Below are 11019 nucleotides of genomic sequence, written 5' to 3' on the forward strand. Positions count from 1 at the left end.
AATGGCAGCTTTATTCAAAGTCACCCTTTGACCGGCGAAGAGATAAATGGCCACGCACCCACGCTCAGCAGCAAAGAGGAAGAAATCATCGTAGATTACACAACAACAAAAATAACCTCAAATTCATTTTGCTAAGTGAGAGAAGCCGTACGTGGAAGGCTATATATTGTACGATTCCCTTTATAGAACATTCTAGAAAAAGCAAAACTATAGGGATGAAAACCAGGGATGTGACTTTTCTGTATCATGACTGTGGTCTTGGATATGGCACTCTACGTATTTCTCAAAATCGATAGCTCTGCACACCAAAAAGGGTGAATTTTATTGTATAAAAAAAATTTTTTTAATTCTGGATTTTCCTAAAACCTCACATAACGGATACAGTGTGACGCGGTGACAGCTGGCCTCAGCAGCACTTTAGACGTGATGGGCACTCTCCAGCCCACCGCAGTCCTCACCATGCCCTACGGTCCCACCCTGGCCACTTCCTCTATCTGGGTCGCCCGCCAGGCCCCCGCAGGCGTTTAAGTTTGAGACTCCCGCTCTTGAAAACCGCATAATGACAGTGCCTATAGCTGCACTAAAGGTCTGGGTCCCACCGCGGATCTGAGCCCTCAGGCTGCGTCAGGCGAGCCGCTCAGGGTTCCCACAGCACCCACGCCCGCTCTCGCCTTCCTCCTCAGAGCCGCTTGACGCTTATTTTGGTTTTAGTTAGAACGTTATTGATTCCAAGGGGGCAGAGATTCAGCTCAATCCAGCTTTCGTCACGTGGGGGAAATGAATGGGTTCCTGTGGCAGAGGTGGAGCTGGCCCCAAGGACACACGCTCCGGTCTCATCGGGGTCCTCTCTCCTTTCTCCATTCTCCTGGGTTGGTCGTCCCCATGAGGCCAGAAGAAAGACGGCCGCTAGCCCTGGACGTGTCTCCTGACAGCCTCGTCACTGCAGAAGAAGGAGAACTCTGCCCACACCCCTGCTGGGGCAAAGCTGGGACTGAACCCCGACTGCGGCCAGAGAGGGGAGCTCGTGTTCCGTGCCCTGCCTGGGGACGGTACAACGAGGGTCCAGCTGGCATCAGGACCATGAGGCTGGGCTTGGGGCTGAAGAAATGAATGATGCACATGGCTCCGGGCTGATGAAATACCACGTTTGTTAACTTGTCTTTATTTTCCACTAGACTCTTACATCTTTAAGAAAAGATACGGTCTTCGCTTTCTGTATCTAGTATACAGTGCAGCGTCTGGCACAACAGACTTTTTAAAAAATATTTTTAAACGCATGGCGAATGAAGGATAAAGTTTAAATTGTCATCTTAGGTTTTCTGGGACAATCCCGATTTCATGAATGTGATGATTTTTTAAGATGATTCTTGAAATGAATAAATCATTTCACTTTCTATTTTGTAAAGCGCTGTATCAAATGACATTCGGAAATCACACTGAGTAATTGACCACATGCTCTGCTTTTGGTTTTGGTTCAGAACGCCGAGCCAGTTGCATCGGTGATATTTTCCGGCCTCCAAATGTCCTCTAACACCCTTCTCTGGGCGGCTCTGTGTCCCTGGAGGCTGACCCTCCGTGCCTTCTGCTGGGCACCCACAAGGTTTGGTCAGTGGGAGCCATTGCGGGAGGTCAGATTACAGAGGGAAGGAGAAAGCAGGCGTGGAGGGTATCTTCCTCCTCTCTGCTTCACGTCTCTGGCTGTGACTCTTTTCCCAGGGGACAGTGGCATCTCACATACAGTCTCTCTGGGCTCCAGTCACAGTGTCCATTCAGGCTTAGAGAGGTACCAGCTTCCTTTCTCTGCTGCTCCCTGTAAGCCTCCCCCTCAGAAGCAGCCCCCGCCTCGCGAGACAAACGGGGTGGATTCTGGTCCCTGCCAAGACCTTGACTGAACTTCGCCCTTAGCAGGTGCGATCTGCCAGTTAGCTCACTCACCCAGGCCAGTGGGCCTTGCTCTTTGCTGTGTGTTAGACTTTCCTGGGGACCTTTAGAGCAGATTGCTGCGGGGTTCCATCCCAGAACATCTGACGTCGTCAGTCAGAGTGGCCTGGGCATCAGGATTTTAAAATCTCTCCGGGACCTTCTGTCATGCAGCCCAGGTTGAGAAGCGTTCCTCTCACTCAGAACCCCTTGCACGTAGAGACGGTCAGCTCGTACTGAGAACTCAACCCTTGAACACTGTGGGTTTGAAGCGGGCGTGTCCACTTACACACACACTTTTTCAATTGACCCTCAAAGTTCAAACCTGTGAGTTCAGGGTCAGCTGGTAGATGAGAGTCGGCATATGTAGAGGCTGACTGAAGTTAAATGGGGATTCTCAACCGTGCCGGTGGTTGGCGCCCCTAAAACCCCCGCATTGTTCAAGGTCAACGGTATACGATCCATCGTGGTTAATTTATTTATTATAGGTTATTGCCGTCTTCGGTTTAAAGTGGTTTCTTTTTCCACTTTCCCGTTTGTGAAAGCCACCTTTTAAAATAGAACGAGTTTAAACGTATTTATGTAATCGCTTCCTCAAATTAAACACAAAAAACAGATGTCTGTGGAAAGAGAGAACTCCGCTGGGTGTCCTTTCTCGGTGGGGTGTGTGTGCAGGGCGAGTTTTGCAGGAAGGGAAAAAGGGAACCGAAAGCTCCATGGGGTGGGGAGCTGTCGGGGGGAGGGGATACCACGAGAGAAAGACTTTCAGAGTCACGCTCCGTGTGGAACCTCCCTTCTCCCTCCCCTACACTACTGGGGGTGATAGCGCCACATAATTAACTCGGTCAAGTGCCCTGGCTGACCTGGCCTTGGCGATCTGCTCTGAGAAGAAACCACAGTGACCCATTGTCCCGTCCTTTGGCACATTAAAATCCACAGTGGGTACCGGCCTCGTGGGAACCTTTCAAGTGTTCGAAGTTTGAGATGCCTCTGCCCTTTGGCAGGTTTTGAAATGCAGAAGAACCACAACCACGCTCTTCTGTTTAAAAGACGACGGCTTTTCAAACACTTCGTGGCGATTCTTTCTAGACTTTCATTCCTTAGACTTTCATTCCATTTTGAGGTACCTTGCCCGCATCAGTTACCTGTTGCTACGCTAACCTCGTTGGCACGAAAGAAAAAGCATTTATTTCTCACTCACGGTTTGTGGGTCACCAGGGCAGGTGGGCCGGGGTAGTTATAGTCATTCATTTGGGCTATTATAATGAAAGACCATAAACTGGATAGCTTTCCAACGACACATATTTATTTCTCACAGTTCTGGAGGCTGAGAATTTCAAGATCATGACGCCAGCAGATTCTGTGTCAGGCAGGAGGGTCCTAGTTCATAGACAGTTGTCTTTTCTGTGTCCTCACATGGCGGGGGGAGCTAAGGAGCTCTGTAGGGCTTCTTTTATAGGGGCACGAACCCCAGTCATGACGGCTCCACCTCATGACCTGATCACCTCCCAAAGTCCCGCCTCCTAACACCGCCACCTCGGCGACTGGGATTTCAACAGCTGTGTTTGAGAGAGAGACAAACATTCAGATCATCACAGCAGCTCCCCACACGTCTCATCCTCCTCCTGGGTCAGTGGGCAGCGCAGGCCAATGTCTGCTAACACCTCATTGACTAAAGCAAGTCACACAGCCAAGCTCACAGTCGGAGGCTGGGGAAATACCTTCCATCTTGAGCATGAGGGACAACAAAGTCACACAGCTAAGCAGAGCCAGGGGGAGATGAAGAACTGGGCTTGGCGATTCAATTCACCACAGTGCCTAGAGAAAAAGTCTGTAGAATAGTGCGTCCCCACACTGTGTTTACGGGAGAATTTCTAGCTCTGGAGTGGCAGTCACTTACCTGTTATACAACTCCAAGTAGGACGCCTTTCTGTGTCCAGCCAGATGGAGGGTGACACTCACCTATAGCTGTCTGCCACAAGGCAATGGAGGTGATGATAGCTTTTTATTGCTGTCCTGCCCTTTAAAACATCAAAACAATCTCCAAAGAAGTGTTGGGAGATTTGGGGGCAGTGGAGGGTGGGGAGGTGGGGGGGCTGTTGACCAGGTAAAGCACGGGGGATATTTCAGGGCAGTGAAACTGTTCTATATGATGCTGTAATGGTAGATGTGACACTGTGCTTTTGTCAAAAGCCATAGAACATTACAGCACAAAGAGTGGACTTTAACATATAAAATGTTTTAAAAACTCATTGAGGAGGTCGGGGAACTCATCAGGGACCTCCAGCATGTGAGGCTTGCTCCTTCTGTAGGTAGACGAAAAGCCTAAGACGCGTCTGTGACATTTCTGCGGTGGCTGAGATCTCCAGCCCCGGACAAAGCTTCGCTAGCATAGTTAGTTCAAAGAGAAAGATTTGCCTAAAATCAAACCATGCCCATGAGCGAGCCACAACTCGAATCAGCGAAAACGTATTGAATATTCTGGAACACAGAATCTAGAATGAGAGTCCGTGCCGTCAAGAATCAATGGCGGAGTCAATGGAGAAGGTAAAGGATAAGTTCGACAAAACATAAGGAAAAGAAGACTTTCTAAAATTAAAACTAGTCTACTACGGCCATGCCACCCTGAACACGCCCGATCCCGTCTGATCTCGAAAGCTAAGCAGGGTCGGGCCTGGTTAGTACTTGGACGGGAGACCCCCTAGGAAGACCAGGTGGTGTAGGTGTAAAAAATAAAAAAATAAGGGATTGTAAGCTGACAAGGTCCTTGCAATCTGTGAGGTCGACCAAGGGTTGCCTCACCTGAAAAAAAAATAATAAAAATAATAAAATTAAATTAAATTAAAACTAAACTAAAATGTGGTGCCCGGATTTTAAAATGTGGTAAACGGAACAGTCACTGCTAAGAACCAAACGGATATTCCGAGTGAGCAGAGTGAGAACATTTCAAACGACAGAAGTCAAGAACATTAAAAACGAGAAACTGTCAACAAAAAGATGGAAGATGAAAGACTCGAGGGACAGATCCGAGAGGCCTCCGATGCAAATATTATTACCCTCAGGAGAAAACATATCTCGGAGAGTAGCATGGAGGAGAAAAGTAACAATAATAAAAAGGTGAAATAAAACATTTTCTGAACTTGACGATTCAAAATGAAATGGAACACAGCCTCGAAATATTACAGAAATGCCCCAAGGGCAAAGAGACAATCTCAAAAACTTCCAGGAAAAACCCGGATCACATGATGGTAATTGAATCTGACTTGTAAATTATATGCTAATCCAGCAGACAGTGGGATGATACTGGACGATTGAGAAAATAGGAGTAAGTTCTAATAATTCTATACCCAGACAAGATACACTCTAATGCGAAAGACTGACATTTTGGGGGCAAGCAAGGATTCGATGCAGTGCAACCCTTGTGACCCATCTGGGGAAACACGTAGAAACTGTTGTAACTAAATAAACAAACAGAAAGCGAACCTCAGAATCTGGGAAAACGAGAGCATGCCAGAAAGAGTGATAATCAAATACATGGAGGATCTTGACGATGTGACTGGGAATTTAGACTACGCCTTAAACAAGGAAATTATAAAGAAATCCCTAAAAAAGCTTGAAGCAATAATTGCCCACTATCTCAGCAAGGAAGCGTGCGTGCACGTGTGCGTATATGTGCGTGCACGCATGCAGGGGATGGAGCAGGACGTACCATGCAGAACAGGAAAATAAAATGTCTCCTGCCAGTGAGTGGGGATAGAATGACTTGTGGAGCACACGGACTAGGAGCAGAGGGATCGTGCGATTTTTACATGTTAGTCGAGAAGTCCAAATTTAGTAATGACCATGTGTGATTAAACAAACACAACGAGGATCATGGAAAATGGTCTCTTTTAAAAATTAACAGTGCAATAAAGAAATGAAGGTGGGGCAAAGTAAAGCTAAAAAGGATAGCAAAGAATAGCAAACAAAAAATATGGAAATCATAAAAGCAAGCGCGTCGAGCATCGCGATTACTGTGAACTGAATTCTCCTCTCAAAAGACAAAGATCCTGATATTAGTTATGACATAAAAACCCAGGCATGAGGTGTTTTTAGAAACGCACCAAAACAAAGTTACAAAGAAAGACGAGAAATTAAGGGAAGGCAAGCACATGCTAAGAAAATGCAAAGAAAAAAAAAATAAAGCTCAGCATGAATGGCGATATTAATATCAATGAAAAGGTAATTCAAAGCCGAAAGCATTATTAAAGAGGAAAAATGGAATAAGGTAAGTTAATCAATGAATAAGCTGTGTGTAAGTCATAAACATTAATAGATAAACAACAAAGCCATACATATAAAGCAAAAAACCCAGAAATACGCAGAGGCATCGATGAAAACATTTCACTGTGGGATGTTTTTAATATTCATTCAGAATTCAACAGTTCGAGTATATAATTAAAGCAAAGATATAATGGATTTAAAAACTACAATAAACGACACATTTTTCTTCTTGTATTCATACAATACACAAATTAATTATATACTTGGCATAAAGAAAACTTTGCTTAAATTTCCCAAAGCAGAGATTTTTTTTTAAACTTACAAACTGGAAGTCAACAATAAAAAGGTTTTTATAATCCTCTAATTATTGGAAAATTCCTAGTTCAAAAAGGAAATCAAAATTGAAATCACAACTTAAGAATCCAAAAGAGACTAGGAAAAACTTTAAATCAAAATCCCCTGGATACAGTTAAAGCTTTGTCGGGGGCGGAGGGAGACAGGTAGAGTAGGGATTTAAAGCCTTAAATGATTTTATTGTTTCAAAAGAAAGCAAAATCACACAAAGTCATGAATATCATATTTGGAACAATCTGGATATTATTTTTCCTTGAATTTTGGTAAAATGGCCCGGGACGTCCTTTAGTTGATTTTCGGATTTTCTTCCTTTGGACTATTTTCCTTTTTCATTCTGTCCCTTTGTCAACGTAATAGTAAGAGTGAATAAAGCAATCAAGAATTTGTGTCTGAAAATTATAAAAAAAAAAACAACAGTATGAAAATTTCCATTTAACTATTTAAGTGCTAAAGAAATTCTAGGAAGGAGGCAAATATCCGATAATAGTACTCCATACACGAATTTGATGAGATCGAAATAACCAATGGGTAGTAGGTCTAATAGCTAAAAAGGCACAGCCGTGTCACTATTGATTAAAAAGAGCAAATTTAACGTTCAAGGGATCAGCAAATCTTCACGGAGAGAGCATGGAATTTAGAATGAGACAGATTTAGGTTTGGATTCTGCGCTGGCCAAGTATTAGCAAGTCATTTGACCTCTCCATTTCTTCATTTCCTCGTCTTTGAATGCCGGTGATAGTGCTTACCTTGCCCAGGTGTGGGAGTGGATTAAGCATGTCATACGTGAGGCCCCCAGGCAGAGCCAGATCCATAAAGACACCCAATCACCGTATTGCCTGTTCTTTTATTACTGCGCACACAGTAACACGTAAGAAACAAATAACAGAGACATTACTCCAAAAGTTCTCTAGAACCCAGGGCTACTCCCTGCCCGCCAACTAGGGAAGGCTCTGCCGGTTTCGGTGACTGGCCATGGCGAGGCCCTTCGACAACCCGGCCCCCATGGCCTCGTCTGGAAGATGAAGGAATCTCGCTTGGTTCTGAACATCTCTGCGTCCCTAATCCTAACCATTTATTTTGAAAATCATATAGAGCGAGGCTGTGAAATGTGGGTCACGTCTAGCAAGTGTCACCTGTGCAGCCAAAGAACAGAACCGAGAGGAGGAAGAAAGCAGATGATAACAAGATGATAACAAGATTTCACGGCCAGTGTTACACACGCCCGCCGAGGTCTGCAGCCCGGGTGTGTGTGCGCGCACGCGCGTGCGTGTGTGTGTGTGTGCGTGTTCCCCGTTGACTCTCCGTCTGTTCGCACTTGCTTGTTTTTATGATCTCCCATGCAATTTTGAACCACGCCTTCTTCAGCCCCGGCATTTTTTGATCAAGGCACACTTTTCACAAAGTGAAATGTACTGATCTTCCTGTGTGTGCAATTCGATGGTCGACCCCCACACGTGTGTAACACACAGCCATGTGACAGTCCAGCGTCAGAAAGCCCTGCCACACCCCTCCCCAGTCTGTGCCTCCTACCCCAAGATGGACAAGGCTCTGATGTGCTTCATCACAGATAAGGTCTGCATGTTACACACCTTCGAACCAAAGAAATCATACAAGATGTATTATTTGTGTCTGGCTTCTTTTGCTCAGCATACTGTTTTTGAGGGTCGTACATTTTGTTGAATGTATCAATAATTCATTCCTCTTTATTGTCTAGCAGTATTTCATTATGTGGATATGCCACAGCTTCTCCATTCTCCTGTTGGTGGAGGTCTGGGCCGTATCCAGTTTGGGGCTCTTAAGAATACAATGGTTATAAATATTTTTACACAAGACCTTTTGTGTATATGTGGTTTTTTTTTTTTCCTCTTGAGTAAATACCTAGAATTTCTGGGTCATGGACTAGGTAAACGTTTAACTTCATAAGAAACTGCCAGATCTGTTCCCAGAGTGAGTGCACTGTCCTATAGCTACCAGCAACATCCACTCTGTGTCATCAACATTCGCTATCGTCAGCCGTTGTAATTTTCAGCCTGAAATGTCTCTATCTTTTTTTTTTATCTTATGCCAAAGAGTTAAGTTTAAGATAAGCAAAAAAAAAAAAAAAAATTTTTTTTGATACCAAAGATAAACATCTAAGATGACTCAAGTTTGGCATGAATTAATAAAAAAGATGATTTTGTGTTAAATTTAATGTCAATTGAAATAACTGCTCAAAAAGGTCACCAGCTATAATCCACACGCTACCCGTATGTATTATGTATGCAGAGCTAGGTCCCCATGATTTAGGTCCCCTGCTTAGCAATGGTCCTGCATCCCTTGTCATGTCGATTCACCCGTGATGCTTAAAGGAGGCCTCCTCCAGGCAGCCCACCAGCAACATGCAGGGTTGGGAGTGCCCCTTACAGGCTGACGGAGCTTATGACGTCGTAACTGTGCACCGTCTCCCACCCTGACTTCCAGTGCCCCGAGAGGGAGGATTTGTTTTTCATGTATCTTTGTATCGAGTGAGCATCATCGGTATTCAATCAATGGAGGAAGCTGATCCAGCGAGCGAATAAATGCATTCTTAACAATACTGAATTATGCCCTAGGAAGACACACCCTTTGAATAGCCATATATTCATGGGAGTTTTCATCGGGGGAAGAGATGGGAGGGAGCCATAGCTGAAAAATTCTGAGAAGCAGATTTCAGTTGATTTTATCTTTTTGGGGGCGGGGAGGGAGGGGCAAAACATGAGAGATGACTGCGTTTACCAACACATAACAGAGGCCCAAAGGGTGGGCTGTCGTGTGGCCTGAACCCCTGGAAGAGTGAAATAACCGTGAAGAGAGAAAGGCCACCACAGCCATCTCGTTCCTTTTCCTCGAGTTTTAAGTACAGAAACTCAACACCAAACAGCCATGGAGCCAGCGGAAGCGAAGAGTCGGCTTCGGCGGCTCCTCCTGCCTTCGCCCTGGCGTTATTTTGTGTGTTCTCGGTGTCCCACTTCACCCTGCCACCTCCCAGCACCCCCTCCCCCTGACGTGGGCCATGACGCTGGCCCTTCCCCTTCCCCTCTCTCACAATCTACCTGGTCCCGGGCTCCTGGGCTGTCTGAGAGGGGTCATCCCGACGACTTAGGCAGAGATGCTAAGAATTCAGCCTAACACACCTGCCTGGTTTCCACTCTCTGGCACACGCTCTCAGCCCTGAGACAAGTGAGCTCTGCTGAGGTCTCGCCAGCAAAAAGCATTAGTGTCACCCTGGACAGAGGCAAATGACAAGAAGTTCCAGGCGTAAGAACCCCAAGGGAGCCTCCCATTTGCTTGTCACTTCCAGACAGCTGGCCTCGGTGGGTGGCCATTCCAAAGCAAAGCGAAGGAGGAAAAACTAGAATCCACTGGAAGCAGAGGCTGCAGGACCCACGTCACCACGAACGGCCAAGACTATGGGGCGCCAGTCCCGGGCTGTCTAGGGGACTGGGGAGCAGGCGAGCTAAGAAGGAACCAAAGGTTAGACTTGCCCCAAAGCTACCTTGTCAGGTCACAGGCCACGTCTCAACTGTCTGGGAAGAAAGCCCAACTGGAGGACAGTGTCCCTGTGAAGAATCGGGTTACCGGGGCATCGAGGAGGGAGCTACTGAGTGGGAGCACTCTGAGGGTCCCTAGCTCGCTCTTGGGGGGCACTGCTAAGGCTCCAACTGAGAATGACACGCAGACAAGAGACAGAGGCCCCGGCAGCTGGCGTGGTTCCTGGGCCCGCAGAGAAGGGACGGCTCCATCTGCGTGTGAGCCCCGGGCGGATGGGAGCGTCTGCTTCCCGAGGACAGAAATACTCAGTCTACGGGTCAACCAGACGTGGCTCCAGGAGGGAGAAAGGCGGGCGTGACATGCAGGTGTCGCTTCCTATGGGATCCAAGGCCGGGAGAGGCGTGGAGAGCAGGCTTGGGTCCCGCACCCTTCTGCTCTGCCTCCTGGGAGATCTGAGCGGCAGACCTCGAGGAACCCTCAGTGTCCTGGGTTGTCACACTGGCCCAGGGGCATCTGTTAAGAGCAGTGAAGCGCCGAGTGGGAAACACAGACTCTTGCTTCTGCCTCTGAGCGAGGCGTGACATCCGCTCTGTGACACCTGCGGCTAGAGGCTCCTTGAGACCCAGCGTTTGAGCTCCGTCAGGTACCTTTGGGGCATCGGCCCTCAGTCTGAGGGCGGAAGACACTTCTTTCTCCCAACACACACACATGCACACATGTGCACACGTGCACATGTGCACACGTGCACACACACAAGCATACACACACGCATGCACACATATGTGCACACATGCACATGCATACACACATGCATGCATGCACACATGCATATGCACGTGCACACATGCACACAGGCACACACACACTACACATACACATCCTCTTATCTCCAGCACAGTTTCAGTCTTGTGTGGGGCAGGAGATCCAAGAATGAAAAAGCGTTTCAGCAAGGATTTCGGAGGAGCGGGCTCT

At 46.8% G+C, this 11019-nt stretch overlaps 1 pseudogene; it reads left to right on the forward strand.

Moving 5' to 3' along the window:
• The first annotated feature begins 4527 nt into the window (after nt 1-4527).
• On the forward strand, nt 4528-4646 carry LOC112480040 (annotated as a pseudogene).
• Nucleotides 4647-11019: the final 6373 nt, after the last annotated feature.

Source organism: Pteropus alecto, unplaced genomic scaffold, assembly GCF_000325575.1.
Source record: "Pteropus alecto unplaced genomic scaffold, ASM32557v1 scaffold80, whole genome shotgun sequence".
In the NCBI taxonomy this organism is placed as follows: Eukaryota; Metazoa; Chordata; class Mammalia; order Chiroptera; family Pteropodidae; genus Pteropus; species Pteropus alecto.